This window comes from Onychostoma macrolepis, chromosome 03 (genome assembly GCF_012432095.1).
Source record: "Onychostoma macrolepis isolate SWU-2019 chromosome 03, ASM1243209v1, whole genome shotgun sequence".
Taxonomy (NCBI): Eukaryota; Metazoa; Chordata; class Actinopteri; order Cypriniformes; family Cyprinidae; genus Onychostoma; species Onychostoma macrolepis.
Window position 1 is genome coordinate 41357282 of NC_081157.1, and position 15430 is coordinate 41372711.

Consider the following 15430-nt stretch of genomic DNA (forward strand, 5'->3'; position numbering starts at 1 on the left):
CTTTTTTGGGCTTTACAGCCACTATCCACTTTTATTCAATGTAAAAGTGCAACCGTTATGCTCTTCAGGGCAACTCATGTAGATTAACTACTGGATAATTGCACTCATGCATGTCTATTTTGTTTGAAATATCCCTTTAAGTACACACAAGCTGTAGCACTCATAACGAGTTACAGAAATCACACAAGGACACGTGCACACATACAGCAGCTAATGCACACTGATGTTGCATTACGGCTGTTATTATGAAAAAGCAGCTGAGCCTGGGTGAGCTCACACCGCTGTTGCCGTCGGTAACTGGCCGTGTGCCTGCGTCTCTGTCATGTGGTGATGAAGAGGAACCGGTGCCCGTTGTCACAGGGTGCCAGCAGCAATATATGACTCACGCCATATTCTGAGACTGGCGCTGTGCCAGCAGCCACCCACCCCTCAGTAAGCAAGCATCCTCTAGACATAGAGGAGATGTGAGTCAGAGAGAGAGAGATGTACTTGTATTGTACCAAATAAGCAAGATGAGAACACAGCTATGAGAGGAGAGAGAGAGAGAAAAGAAAAAAGAAAAAAAAGAAAAAAAAAACGGAGCATGAAAAGAAGAAAGTGTAAAGCCACGTGAGAAATAAAATAAATCAGGGGGAAAAAATGAAATAATAGCAGAGAAGGAGAGAAAAGCGGGAGGAGTAGAGGCAGGTTTAATAACAGAACACTTTCTTCAGCCCCTCAAGGTCAGATTCATCCTTTAAGGCAGGATCTGATTTCATTTAGCGTTTTTTAATCTCCACCAAGGAATGGGAGATTTTTTTTGTTGTTGTTGCTGACAGGTGTTTCCCCCAGCTATGTCAATTGTTTCAAGCACATCAGAGAAAAGATGAACAGATCAACACTTGAAGAGGGAGAGAGAGATCATGAGAAGGCATGAATATTGAACTCTTGCAAGGTTTTGAGACAGAGGGGTCGAAGACTAATGTGAAACACCTGTGTCCTCTGACCAAAAATCAGACTAAACCTGCTACAAAAAAGATCTCACACTTTCCTGGCAAACTCGTGTGCGGAATGACACGCTGTGTGGTATTTTTCATTACGGATGTGTGGTTTGATGTACAGATATATTGCTCAATACATGACTAGAAGGTGACATATGGATCTACTCGCAATTTGCATTGTTTTTACACAGTTTTGGACTAATTATGGGGTCAATCCACTTATTTGTGGAATGGGTCAAAAAAATAAAAATGACAAGATGATACATAATGATTTAACATAAAATACTGTTAAAATGATTAAGTAACGTCGGCAGCAATAGCCTCGTGGTTAGTACGATCCTGCCCCCCTCTCTCCACCCAATGCTTTCCTGTCATCACTCTACAAATGACCACACCTAACCCTACCCCTAAACCTACCCCTTACAGGAATCATGCAAAATCATGATTTTTTAGTGCACATTTTATGAGCGCGCGCATTCTCTGGGATCGAACCCATGATCGCATGATCACGTAATTACATATCGTCATATAACGCAATGCTCTACCAACCGAGCTACACGAAACCCGAACTATGACGCCGATAAAAGAGTACAAAACATTAATATGAAAATGTCCTGTTGCCGATAGGGGCGTAATTGTAGCATACGCTCTGATGGGTCGTATTTCAGGGATTTGGACAAATGACCTATACGGGCGTATTGGTTGGAGGACAGGTTGATTTCTAGGGGTGCCAGTAATTGTGTCCAACGTGTATTTGACAAAAACATTTATTTCATAATGATATTTCCCCCCATTTTAAATTCTTATTCTCCAATGAAAGGTTAGATTTTTGTGCATTTTTTTAATAAAAGATCAAAAGGATTAACAATGCAGATTAATTTTCACAGCCTTCTTTGATCATATTTACCAAGGGTGCCAATATTTTTGGACATGACTATATATATATATATATATATATATATATATATATATATATACTGGTTATTTCATATATGTTATATGTGCAGCAGCAGTATTTCTTACATGCTCACAGCAGCATGTTGTGGATGCATTGGCAGTAGCAAGTCTCGGTACTTGATCTGCCTCAGCAGCAGCAGCAGCGTAGCAGATCTATTCCTCCATGAATAAACACATTAAAGGCTTTGTTCACCCCAAAAAATTCTGTCATTAATTACTCAACCTTATGTCGTTCCAAACGACCTCCATTCATCTTAGACCTCCATTCATCTTCAAAACACAAATTAAGATATTTTTGATGAAAATTTTTTTATGTGACATCGGTGGTTCAACCATAATTTTATGAAGCTACGAGAATACTTTTTATGCGAAAAGAAAACTAAAATAACTTTATTCAACAATTCTTCTCCTCCCCGTCATCCTAGTGCCATTTTGGAGAGTATCACGACGCATTGAGGCATTTGTTTACATACAAGTTAAAACTTATGAGAAATAGTTCTAGTTCATAATGCATGATCCTAGCTCAGCACTGTCTGTGTGCATGAGGGACAGCATGTTCTGTTAATTTGTTATGCTGGATAATTGATTAGTCCTGTTCCAACACCTAGTGAGCTGCCTCACTTCCTAGGCAGCATCTTAACAATCATTGAATCTCATAAGTGAAAACCAGGTTAAATAGTCCATAGTCCATACACATTTTAATCATACAATAATTAAAAAAATTGAATTAATAGTATCAAATTAATTATGAGTTTATTTAAAGTCAACACTTCTTTCACCTCACCCATCATCTTGGATTCATCTTTTCAGTGAGTTCATCACAGTGCATTATGGGATTGTCTTTCCCCAAAGGATACACGTGATGCTTATGTAACAATGCATAAAAATGCTGCTTCCCTAAGCAGCCCACTAGGTTTTGGATCAGAGCTGTTGATTTCCCTCTTCAACCCAGGTCTCAGCCTCTCTTCCACCTCCAGTAAAAATAAACCAACACTAAATCACCAAACTGCTCTTTCTTTTTCTGCAACCTCACACAGCGGGGAGCTCACCGTATTCAGCCAGAATGTCTCTGATGACGGCCCTGTTTTTATTGTGCGAAATTACAGTAAATGTGAATCATATGCATTACAGACAACTGGCACCACAGAAGTGTACTATGAGGTCAGAAAAAACACAAAGGCAAGGACACAGAGGAAATGACTGTATCAGGAAAAAGCACGTCTGTATTCTGCATAAATTAGCAACTTTTTCATTCTAAACACAGACCATCAATTACAGTAGGAGAAAATACAACCACTGTCGTCATGGAAATGAATAATGACTGATCCACATCGAGCTACAGGTCAGCTTCATGTCATCATACTGCACGTGATCTTCATCTATGTCTGAAAACGGCTTCATCCACATTAGGATCTGGGAGATTCCTGGGTATTGAGATGTCAGCCTAATAGTCTTGGCCGTACCGACAGGATCTTACTAAAGTTAAACCAAACTAATCCTATACTTCAGCGCATTAGGAGTTGTGAGAGTCTGTCTGGGTGGTTTGATGATTAATGTAATAGAGGGGAAGGAAAAGGAAAGAATGTTAGAAACATAGAAAGCACAGAGAAAAGCGCGAGAGAGAAACCAGGGGAAAGGTTTTAGCAGCCAGACTGTTGGGATCAATCCACTTCAGCCTCATATCCCTAAAGCCGAACCCCAAACATGTGGAACCAATCAACAGCTGAAAATCATATCACCGCAGCTCTCTCTCTCTGTCTGTCTGTATTTAATAAAATCATAACACGAGGGTCAGGTGTGATTGGCTCTCCTTTCAGTCTCACTAGGCTATAGAGGGAGCGTGGGTTATGCTAAGCGGCCAATAAGAATACACATTCAGCACAGAGGTCAGCCAATTGTGTCGCAGCATTCTTGGGTCAGTTCCCTTGTACAGGGAAGGTCAGGCAATACGGTGTCAAGCTCTTAAGGCATCAAACCATTAAAAGTGAATAAAAAGACAGAATAGCAAAAAGCCTTTTAGAAGGTGAAGGAAAGGCTACATCATAAAACTATGGACATTTATGAGTAATTTTATTAGCCTTTGAGAGGAGAGAGCTAACATGCTTTTCTAATGGAAATGTTCTATTGCCTTACAATGAGTGAAATCCTCCAAACAAGATAACATCCAGCGCTCAATTGAACTACATAAACATTCGTTCTAGTTCAGGGCTCCACTGAAGACGAAGGTCCAGTGAGAGGTCAGGGGATTTTCAGTGTGGTCTTAACTAGAATTAATGTTTTCGAAGCTTAATTTCATCTTAACTGGATCTAATTTACTATGAGGCCTCAATAGAACAGTTCTTTTTTTCCCTTATGGTTTTGGATGCTTGACACTGAATAGTGTGTGCGTATGTGTTTTATTATTATTGCACTGAGAAAAAGAGTATGAACATCCTGCGTGTTGGGTGGTTTGAATATTTTGAACAGTACATGTGCGCACATATGTGCATATGAACACACACAGATGTGTGGGCCAATTTCCTGAGTGACACAACCTTTTTACACTTCGGATTGTCTTAAAAACATGTTAATGGGGACATTGAGCTTGAGAATTCTCACAGTCTCTGTTAGATCAAGACTTCCGTACTGAAAACTGAGAGATTAGGTTGTTTTTGGCTCTGCTGGTTTCCAAAAAACACCCAAATTTGGCCCCAAAGGGCCACCCTCTGATTTTCTTTGTCTTTTTCTCTTTTATTTCCCAATATCAACCCGGCTGTGTAGGTGTCATGTTAGCACTGGACATGCCCCCCATCCCACTTACCCTGTAAAATATTATGACTGATTCAAAGATAATCATTTCCAATCATGTAACAAACACTGTGAGAATAAAACAGTAGAACTGTGTTTTAGCCAACCTTGAACACCAAAAAGAAGTCAGAAAACTTCCATTATCACAAAGTGATGTGCAGTATGTGTTTTAAATGAAATGATCAACCATGCTCAATTTCAGTTTCATTCACATTTGAGAAGTCTGGTTGTAAATATTTGCATGTAAGGTGTATAAATGAAATAAAAGGTTTTATTTATTTACACAATTACAACATTGCCAGAACATTTTAGTGTTCTGGATATTGTGTTACGCTGTTTGTTATATTTATAAATGCATCATTGTTTAGACAAAAATATTAAGTAGCACAACTGTTTTCAACATTGATTTAATAATAAATATATGATATACAGTAAAACCTGTAAAATAAATGCAGCCTTGGTAAGCATAAGAGACTTCTTTCAAAAACTTTAAAACTCTTTTGAATGGTAGTGTATATAAACATACGAAGTGGATGGCTATAAGCAGTGTTGGGAAGTAACATGTAACAGGGTTACGCAATTTAATTACAAAATAAATGTAACTGTAATCTGTTACAGTTATTGTGAAGAAATGTGTAATTAAATTACAGTTACTTATGAAAATCTTAATGATTACAAAGGGGGTTACATTTGGATATTTCTTATATTAATATTTACTATTTCTTGTTAATGGTTCTAAATCTACCTCAGAACGATCTCAGTAAAAGTAAAAAAAGAGGTGCTAAAGTCTGATTTTATGGTGGCTGTGCTTTGAAAATAAATTATTATAATTACAATTCAAGAGTTGAAGGATTTTGAAAGTCTGACAGTAATCAGTGTTGAGTACTACTGTAATGTTAACCCTGCCGGCTTTAAATGTTTGAAAATGATTAACAGTTGAAAACATTCTATAGAAATGTAGAAAAATAATCAAAAAGTAACCAGATGTAATCAGTTACATTACTTTAATAAAGTAATTGAAATAGTTACACTTTATTACTTTTTAAAAAGGGTAACTTGTAATCTGTAACTTATTACATTTCCAAAGTAACCTTCCCAACACTGCCTATAAGGTCATTTTTTTAACAGTGATCAAAAACAAAAAGACAGATGCATGACTGACTATGGTCCAAACACTGACACTGCTGCTATGTATCCATAATACTCTCTCAGTCTATGTCTAAACACAAATTATTCCTCCTATTAACGTACCCAGCTCTTTTCCTCTCTCCTCCCCTGGGAAGGACAGATTGGTGTGGGTTGATGGGCGACGGTGGTCTCAGTATCATGTGTCAGTGCTGTTCAGATCAAACAGGGAACTACTGATGATCTCTGTCCTGCTCTAGGGTGCCTCTTCGCCCTTCACAAAGAATCCTGGGCCCCTAGAGACCTCAAGCATCAGTGAGGGGGCTGACAGCACTCCTCAGTCCTATAACACAGAGGCACAGGGAACAGAGATAGGGTGATGGCGAGGATGAAGATCTAAGGAACGACATTAGGATAAGCACTAAACACTTTTGTATTTTATTCCAGTCCAAGGCTGCCCCTTTAAGGAGTAGAAAGATAATACAGTATTTCTGTGTTTGTCGCATGCTGAAATATGACACTTCCCTCGCTTTCATCAACCCTAGGAGCACAATTATTCACTGTAAACAAGTTTAAAATGCTCCAGCTTCATTTCAGTACTTCTCTTTGTGGCCTTGGTCTAGGTAGGTTAATCACTGGGGCCTCCTGGTCTGGAGGCCCTGACCGTAAATGGCCTAAATTTAGTCATTAGTAAGGGAGTTTCTCTACTTCACCTAATCAATCAGTGTTAGATGGTGAAATGGACAGAAATGGGGGAGGGGGCTGACTCCTTTATCGCTCTCCTAGGCCACTCAACCGATCAATAAGTTACTTTGATCATAATTAGATGATCAGTTTTTATTTTTTTTAATGCACTTTAAAGCCGAAATCACTAATGGTCCTCTGTCCAGAGAGCTCACTCCTGCATATTCCAATACACCGCTGTCATAAAGGCCACTTCAAACATAATGTATTGGGATCTCCTTCCCTTCCTCAAACCAATAGCCATTAATCAATGCTGATCCCTTAAGGATCAATAAGGAAGAAATGGTGTGATCTGAGCCCATGATAACAATAATTATGGAAGTTAAAGATGCAATCCTTTATTTTTATACCTTAAACGTAAATTTTGCAATCAAATTTGAGTAAAAGGTATTTAAAACAAACAAAACAAAACAAAAAAAAAAAAAACAAAAAAACATTCTGACAGGACTTGAAAAGAAAAAAAGAAAAAAACTAAAGCCAAACATTTAATCATACCCTCTTTTCATTAAAATTTGGAGACAAAATGAGTTTGAACTTATCTACATTTGGATCCAGTTTAGCTCTTTATTCTCTGAGGACACATAAGTAAATGGCAAAGCAAGTCTGGTCTTAATTGTTGCCACTCGATCTTCCGTCGTCCTCTCAAACTGATTCCTGACTCAAGCTGATTTGGTGAATATTTGTGGTGTTTATTTGATTCTAAAGAGTTTAGTATTCTTGTCAGTATTAATGGCCCAAAAAAAGTAAAATGTCACCGACAGCCACTACTGCAGCTGTAATTCTCGGCCTTTTTAAATTAAAAGACTGAGGTTTAAGTCTCACTAACCAATTTAAACAAGCCGTCACTGTGAAACGAGACACCCACATCCTCAATCTGCCACAAGCTTTACAGGAAATATGCGACTTTGGCATTCAAATACAGCACAGGTCTATTAAGGTTAATTAAGGTTAATTAAATGCCAATAAAAAAAAAATAAAAAAAACTGTGTGAAACTGATGGAAATACTTTGCATTTCTAGACTCCAATAATTATATGTTTCCCGCTGGAGTCACTGGGCCATTACATATAACTGTAGGTTATCTGATCAAAAACACCGTTTATAATGTCACCATTTCAAGTTCTCTAAATTACTTTAAGGTCAGCGACATCCAATCCAAACCATTGTTGGTATAAGTAGATTATAAATGAAAATATACAGAGCTGCCTGTGTTGATTGGTGTTGCTGTAAATGTTTTATATTATAAATAACAAATGTTATTTGTGTTAATAACTACCCAGGCAAAATTTACAGATTATCAGTTTGTTTGCCAATCTCATAAAGCACAAAAGGTTTGTTGGGGCATATAAGGACATGCATATTGAAAATCTGACCTAATATGTAACATTTTTTAGATGAATTATTGGATAATTAACTCAACCAATTGTTCAAGAAACACTGATTATGCTAAACAGTTGAGCAACACACACACACACACACACACACACACACACACATATATATATATATATATATATATATATATATATACAAAATGCCCTTGTATGAGATTTTGTCTCATGTTCATATCATATGATACAGATAAGCAATATCACACAAGTGCTGTTTGCATCCTGAATATCATAAGTGCAAATTTGATAATGATATTAGACAACAATTCAAGCAGGATTTAAGAAAGAATGTTATTTTGTTTATTTATTTATTATTATTTATTTAAATGTATTTATTTATTATTTATTTATTTATTTTATTTTGTTTCCCATCAACATCAATGCTCCACACTCCATCCATACTTCCATATATATTTTATTTTCTAATATTTCCATATTAATAAAAAACAGGGATAAGTCACCCAAAAATTTAAATTCTGTCATCATTTACTCACCCGTATGTCATTTCAAACTGTTAAGACTTACTTTCTGTTTTGGTTACCACTGACTTGAATTGAAAAAAAAAAAAAAAAGAGACATTTCTTAAATTATATTATTTTATGTTTCACTGTTTATTTTAGGTTGTTGTAGCCTAAATGTTTTTTTAATAAATTCTATGCAACTTTCTGTAATGTCTATTTGATCTGAATGTTTCTGTCTGCATGTATTTAAGAGTTTAGAGGTACAAGTAAAAGTAACATGGGAGTGAAGGTCAAACACAATGTATAAGACAGATGTCTCTGTTCTCTGCTCTTCTTCGAAGACAAATTCAGAGTAAAAACCCAGACTGTGAGAAAATTAGAAGATAGAACCATTATTAAAACTGTTTAGCCATCGTTCCTGATTAAAACCAGATGGCCAGCGTCTATAGGCGTCTACAGCGTCTGAGTATTGCTAGCAAATACATAGAGACTAAACCTCCACAGCCTTTCTGCTTTTAACAACTCAGGCGAGAGAGTTTAAAGGTTAAAGGTCAGAAAAGAGTGTCTGTGTATGTTTGAAATACTAACATTTCACACGGATAGACAGACAGAAATAGATTTCAATGGGATAAGTTGATAGGATCACAGCTTGACTTAAGAGACCACACAGTCTTAAGCTACCAAAAGCTGACTTTAAAAGGTTAGATCACCTGACCTTTTCCTTCCTAAAGTCAAACGCTGTTCAGATAGGTGCCATCCGAGGGTTTAAAAGTCAATAAGCTTCACGAAAAGCATTTACACCACACTGCTGATGACATTCAGACAGTCACCACTGACATAAGCAATAACCAGGCCCAGCGGGAATCTGCAGACTATTTCTGCCATGATTTTGACTGAAGATCTGCAGGTTTAAAGACAATAAAAAGTGTCACACAGAGCTGAGAGAATTATACTCTTATTAGTAGCTGAAATCACAATCAAATTAGGCACAATACTAAATAAGTGAACGCACAAGGGGATCTGCAGGCTATTATGAATAATGAGAGCTCCAGGTCTGCAGAAATCTACAGAGCTTTCTGTGATTTGTAAGATGTTTATTTTGCAGTGTTTTTCATTATCTGTCGCAACTGCTCTGGCAATGTATTTTGCCAAATGTAACTAAAATGAAACCAAATGTTTTCCTGCTTCTGTTATAAATCCATGAGCATACAAATGAATATTTTATTTAGAGTGCAAAAGGATAAATGAATGTGTACATGTGCTCCCTATGGCCAGTCCAATACCTCTGAGTGAGAACAAGAGTGAGAGAGATGTAGGCCAAACATATTATAGTGTAATTAACATTCATCATCATCAGCTGCATCTGACGTAGAACAAAACTGTGTCACCGCCGGAAGTGTGCAGGTGAAATGGATTTTTAGCTCTCCTGAGGAAAGAGAATAATGGAAGAGAAAGGAAAGTGAAGGCTGTGGGACAAGATGTGTCGGTTAAATAGAGAGTACTGTGGCAATGAGTGGAGTAAAGAAAGAATAGGGCCCTGATCTGAGCCCCAGGAAGGATTATTACAGTCATTACAGAAAGAAAGAAAGAAGGTGGGTCCTGAAAAAAGTACAGGCCAATGTTTTTCACAAGAAAATAATAAGTATACTAAGTGTCTTAATGGGAAAAAAAATGTATACACTTCTGATCAAAAGTTTGGGGTCGGTAAGACTTTTTAACATTTGTGAAAGAATCTGTTTGCTCACCAAGGCTGCATTTAATTTGTTCAAAAACATAGTAAAAACAGTAATATTGTGAAATATGATTACAATTTAAAATAAGTGTTTTCCATTTATTTTATTTCTGTGATGCAAAGCTAAATTTTCAGTATCATTACTTCGGTGTTTAGTGTCACATGATCCTTCAGAAATCTTTCTAATATGCTGATTTGATGCTCAAGAAACCTTTCTTACTATATCAATGTTGAAAACAGCTGTGTTGCTTAATATTTTTGTAGAAACTGTGATTTGTTTAGGATTCTTTGATGAATAGAAAGTTAAAATGAGCAGCATTTATTTTAAATATTTTTTGTAACATTAAAATGTCTTTACTGTTACTTTTAATCAATTTAATGCATCTTGTTTTTCTTATTGATACCAAATCTTTCTTATTGATACAAATCTTCAATATTTAGTTGAAGGGGTTTGGGGATGAAAAATGTCATTATCTCAATATAAAACCAATATATTGGCCAATTAGGCTTAATGGCATTCTGATTTTTGAATGAGAATGTATTATTTCAGGTTATTCATCGTGTTGCAAATTCCAAATCTGATGTAAACACTGTTTTCTTTTGATGTTTGGTTGCTATAATGAGCTGATTTTTGATAGCTATCAGCGTTTTGTTGAACATGTAAACACACTCAATGAAAAGTGCCCACCAACATGTGTGTTTGTGTGTTTGGTAACCCATGCTCTGTGAAAACTTCAAAGTTCGGGGTGGTCTCGTAGAAGACATCTGTGTGTATGCATGCACATACATGGGGTCAGTATTGCTGTAATCTGGACTAATCTAATTTGACCTAATCTACTATATTGTCTTTAGAAAACACACACTTGTACATGAACAAAATACAAACTAGACAGGGCCACCACATCACTTAAACCACCGCATATCAAACTACAAAATACACACCATGTTACTGTCACAAACACCAAATGACCAACATATGCTCTAACAAACTTCATGTGTGATATGAAAGAACAGAGCTGGAGGAAGCAGGATGCATGTTGTTTTTCATATCAATGTAGTGCAATGTTTAGATCTGATAAAACTATTCAGTTCTTAACAAACGATGGTTTTTGAAAGATGATAACCCTGTTCTTAACTTATCCATGAGCTGTGTCCCATCACTGCCAGAATCTGGCCCGCTAACGTCTCTTTCACAGTATGCAGTTCCACCCTGATCCAGATTTAATTGGCATAGTAAACTCAACAGTAGTATGATTAAGGTTAAAGCAAATGTGTTGTGTATCAAAGATATAAATCTATTTTTCTTGGTTTATTTTTGACCTTTGACTAGTCTGGAGAATCACGTATAAGTGATAAAGTAATTTTATTTTATTTTTTTACATTTTTTTAACTATTTTGCTAAATTATTTAGGCATTATTAATATAATTTATTTGTCAGCAATATTGTCAGCAATGTTATATCATTATCAATGAGTTGTTAATTAAATAGAATAAACAGTAAACCATCCAATGTCAAGTAGATTTTAAAGGGATAGTTTACAGGTCACTCTTAAAGGGGTCATCGGATGCAACATTCACTTTACAAGTTGTTTGAGCATAAATGTGTGTTGGAAGTGTGTGTATATATTCATCCTATAATAAATCCACCCAGTGGTTTTTTAAAATCTCTATTTTAAAATCCCCTTTCTCAAATCAGGTTGTTCTGAGACTCCTGTCAGAATGACGTAGTTCTGTACAGGCCCGTCCCACGATAGCTGATTGACAAGGCCGTCTTACCTTAGACCCGCCCTGAGTGAGCTGAGAGCTGTCTGCCATTGTGTCAACTCTGGTGCAAGGGAAGACAAGATGTCTCCGATTAAGCGATTGAGGCGTTTTGTTGTTGGATGTAATAATGAATATAGCGGTCGTCATTTACTCCCGACATCTCAGCCACTGAAGACGCAGAGGATTAACGTTACTTCCGTTTTTGAAGGGAATGCGCCGATCCCGATCTGACTACATGCATCTACTTTATGTTCGGGCGAATCATTCGTGATCCAGCTTCATCTACAGAAGAAGTGAGTATAAGGTTTTTTTTTATGAATCTTTGCAAATCGTCTTTCCTAATAATGTGCTAGTTAGCCAGTTTCACGGCTGGAGTTTACAGTTTGCTCGTCACTCCATGGAAGAGAGGGACAGGGTCAGCAGAACTCATTAGCATTTAAAGCGACAAGGACTAAAAAAACAGCTTGCTGAAAACAGAGCTGATTTTGACAGGGTAAAAAGGGTGTTTTTTACACTACTATTGAGAAATTTTAACCAAAGTATCTTATAGATTTTTCATTAAGACCCTAAAGACTCACATCAACTTGTGGAAAATGGACATCCGATTACCGCTTTAAAATTAATGCTCTAAACCTGTATACATTTCTTTATTCCATGGCGCACACGCACACACACACAACTATATATATACAAATATATGGGCAAACAAACAACAAATAAAACATTTTACAAAAAAATCTTCTGTTTTCTTCTATATTCTATAGTAAGTTTTAATTTCAGTTGAACTGTGCCTTTAATGCTAGATTAAATGGTTTGTAATCTTTTCTGAACCGTGCACAATTACATTAAAATGGTAAATATAAATAAATAAAACCTGAAAAAAATATCAGATCTTCTTATTCAGATGAACAACTTTCTTATTCCAACTTAACCTTACTTGATTATACTTGCAATAAAAACCCAAACACTTAAATCCATTTCTGGGACAGTTCATAAGCAGTTTGAGCAAAACCTTATAAACATCCATCTTGCACTTTTGCCCCTTAACCCTCGATTTGAGAATGAATGTAAACACCTTTATAATCATTCTGCTTGGTTATTCAATGTGCATGTCAGTTTGTGTTTTAATGTCACGAATGGAGAAAAAATCCAGAGAATTTCCATTACATGTAAACAAGTTTTTCTTGCATTATCTGTTTTTTGTAATAAACTAAATTTTTATCTGTGTATTGACACACAAGCTGATGGGAAAACCAGCACAGCCACAAATAAACACTTCCTTTAACATATCGAGTCTCGCTTCAGCATAGAGGGTGACTAAGTTCAGAGCTACAGCTTATGTTGTTCATTATCCGGTGCCTGCTCGGACAGCAGCGGCACGATCTCATTGGCTCTGCCTAGTCTTAGAGAGGCAACACAGATCTGACTTTAAACTGAAGCAGAGGCTGATAATAAAATTCCCCCACATGGGGATGAGATTAACTCGAGTACGAGTCCGCTTGCATGGAGAAATGTTCTCTTGTCCTCCCACACCTGGCTATTTAACATGAGCTGCTGACAGGAGGATTTTCACACTCTTTTGTATGGTTTGGGCGCTCTACTCATATTTGTGAGTGTATGAGTGCATGTTTCTTAAGTCAAATGTGAAAAGCTAGCATAAATGTAGATGCTGTTCTGTGGTCTGTGTAGCTATGTATACGTGCACCAATGAAAGGTCAGACTACTACTAAACTACTAATTATATAACTAACTACTGTATCTGTTTATTATCTTAAAACACTGGACGATTTGTATTAAATGTCTGTTTTTACACTGGCACTTCAGTCCCAAACCACCACAGTCTAGCCTTCTTCTCGTCTTACTGCTCTAAGGTGCTTAACTGAACAGTGAGTGTCCAGATGCTCTGAGTTGATCAAATTCTGTGTAATGTTGCAAGATAGCCTCTTAAACTTTAATGAAAACAAATTGCAATCTCAGATAAAAAGTAAATAAATGCATTTTTTGAGGTACAGAAACCCCAAAATATATTTTTACACTTCAGCCACTTAAAATGAAAGAATGTCTCAACATTAGAAAACACATATAAACAATACATTTAATTTATATATTAATAATTTATAAAAAAAAAAAAAAGTTTTGGGTGCTTTATAGTTGTCAAACTTGGAGGCACATGTCCAATAATGTAAAATAATGTAATGAATTACACCTGTGATATTTCTACAAGAAAACCTTGTGCAAATACAAAGGCTAAAAAATTGCTTTGAGAAATGTTCTAGGATTATTTATTTGCAAACTGTTCATACAAAATACATACAATTTTAGGTGTGACTTAAAAAAATTATTTTTGGCTCACTAGATATATATTGCCTTTCCAAGCACAGAAGTGAAACTGCTTATGCACCCAAGTGTATGTATGCGTGTATGTGTGTATGTGTGTGTGTGTGTGTGTGAATGAGCGACCATCAAAATCTATGCTAATTGTTGTCCACTGCTACTGTCCATTATACTGTCAGTTACCTCAGACTGTTTTCTTTTCTAACTGAATCCTGTGAGCCTTGATAAACAGGTTAGTGTAGACGTGATTTTCCCTTAAAGCATGTGTCTGGAGATCATCAGGGGACAGCACAATACCCACACCGACACCAAAAGCAAAGTAAGCACAGTAACTACACAAAATTAGGTCTTAGCACTTCAACAACGGCAGGAAAATACACCTCCTTACTTTCTCTAAACATAAGTCACTTGATGTCCCGTTCCTCTGAAGCCTCCCAGGCCACCCAGCCTCAGCAGCACCATATCAATCTTCACCGGCATGTTTCTCTATTGGTTTTTCTCTTCATTTCTCTTCCGTCTGAGCAGGCACCAACTCTGGAGTCAAGGTCTTTTGTTCCCTCCATTTCATGTGCCATAAAAACAAACAGAACTCAAGATGGCTGCCATCGCGATAAAGCAGGAAAATAAACAAATGTGTGAGCATTACCTGCTGGCTCAAGAATCTACCAGTGGTTTAGATGTTTAATGTTCAGTGCAAGTTGCTTTATTTTACTTTAAAAAAGCCAGTGAAGGAAATAATGCAATCAGCTGAAGGCAGCAGCATGTGGCTGAGTGCTCGTGTGTATATCCAATTGTGTGATGACTTTACAATGCAATCTAAAGTAACAGATTTCTTCATATTTAATATTATGGTGTTTGAAAGCAGCTGCTATACCAGATGCTGAGGACTTAAGTGCTTAATATAAAAAGCAACAAATTACAGGGAATATTTGACATATTTATAAATATTGAAATATTTGACAATTTTTCATACATTTGGGGTCAGAGAATGTGCTCTTAAACTTGTGACATAATACTATTTTCACTTCTTGTAGCTATAAATAGATAATTGGTTTGAGTATAAGCAATATTCACACTTTTGATTATCAGTTATTGAATACAGATTACATTGATTTGATGGTACCATATAAGAAAAGTAAACAATGCTGTTATTCAC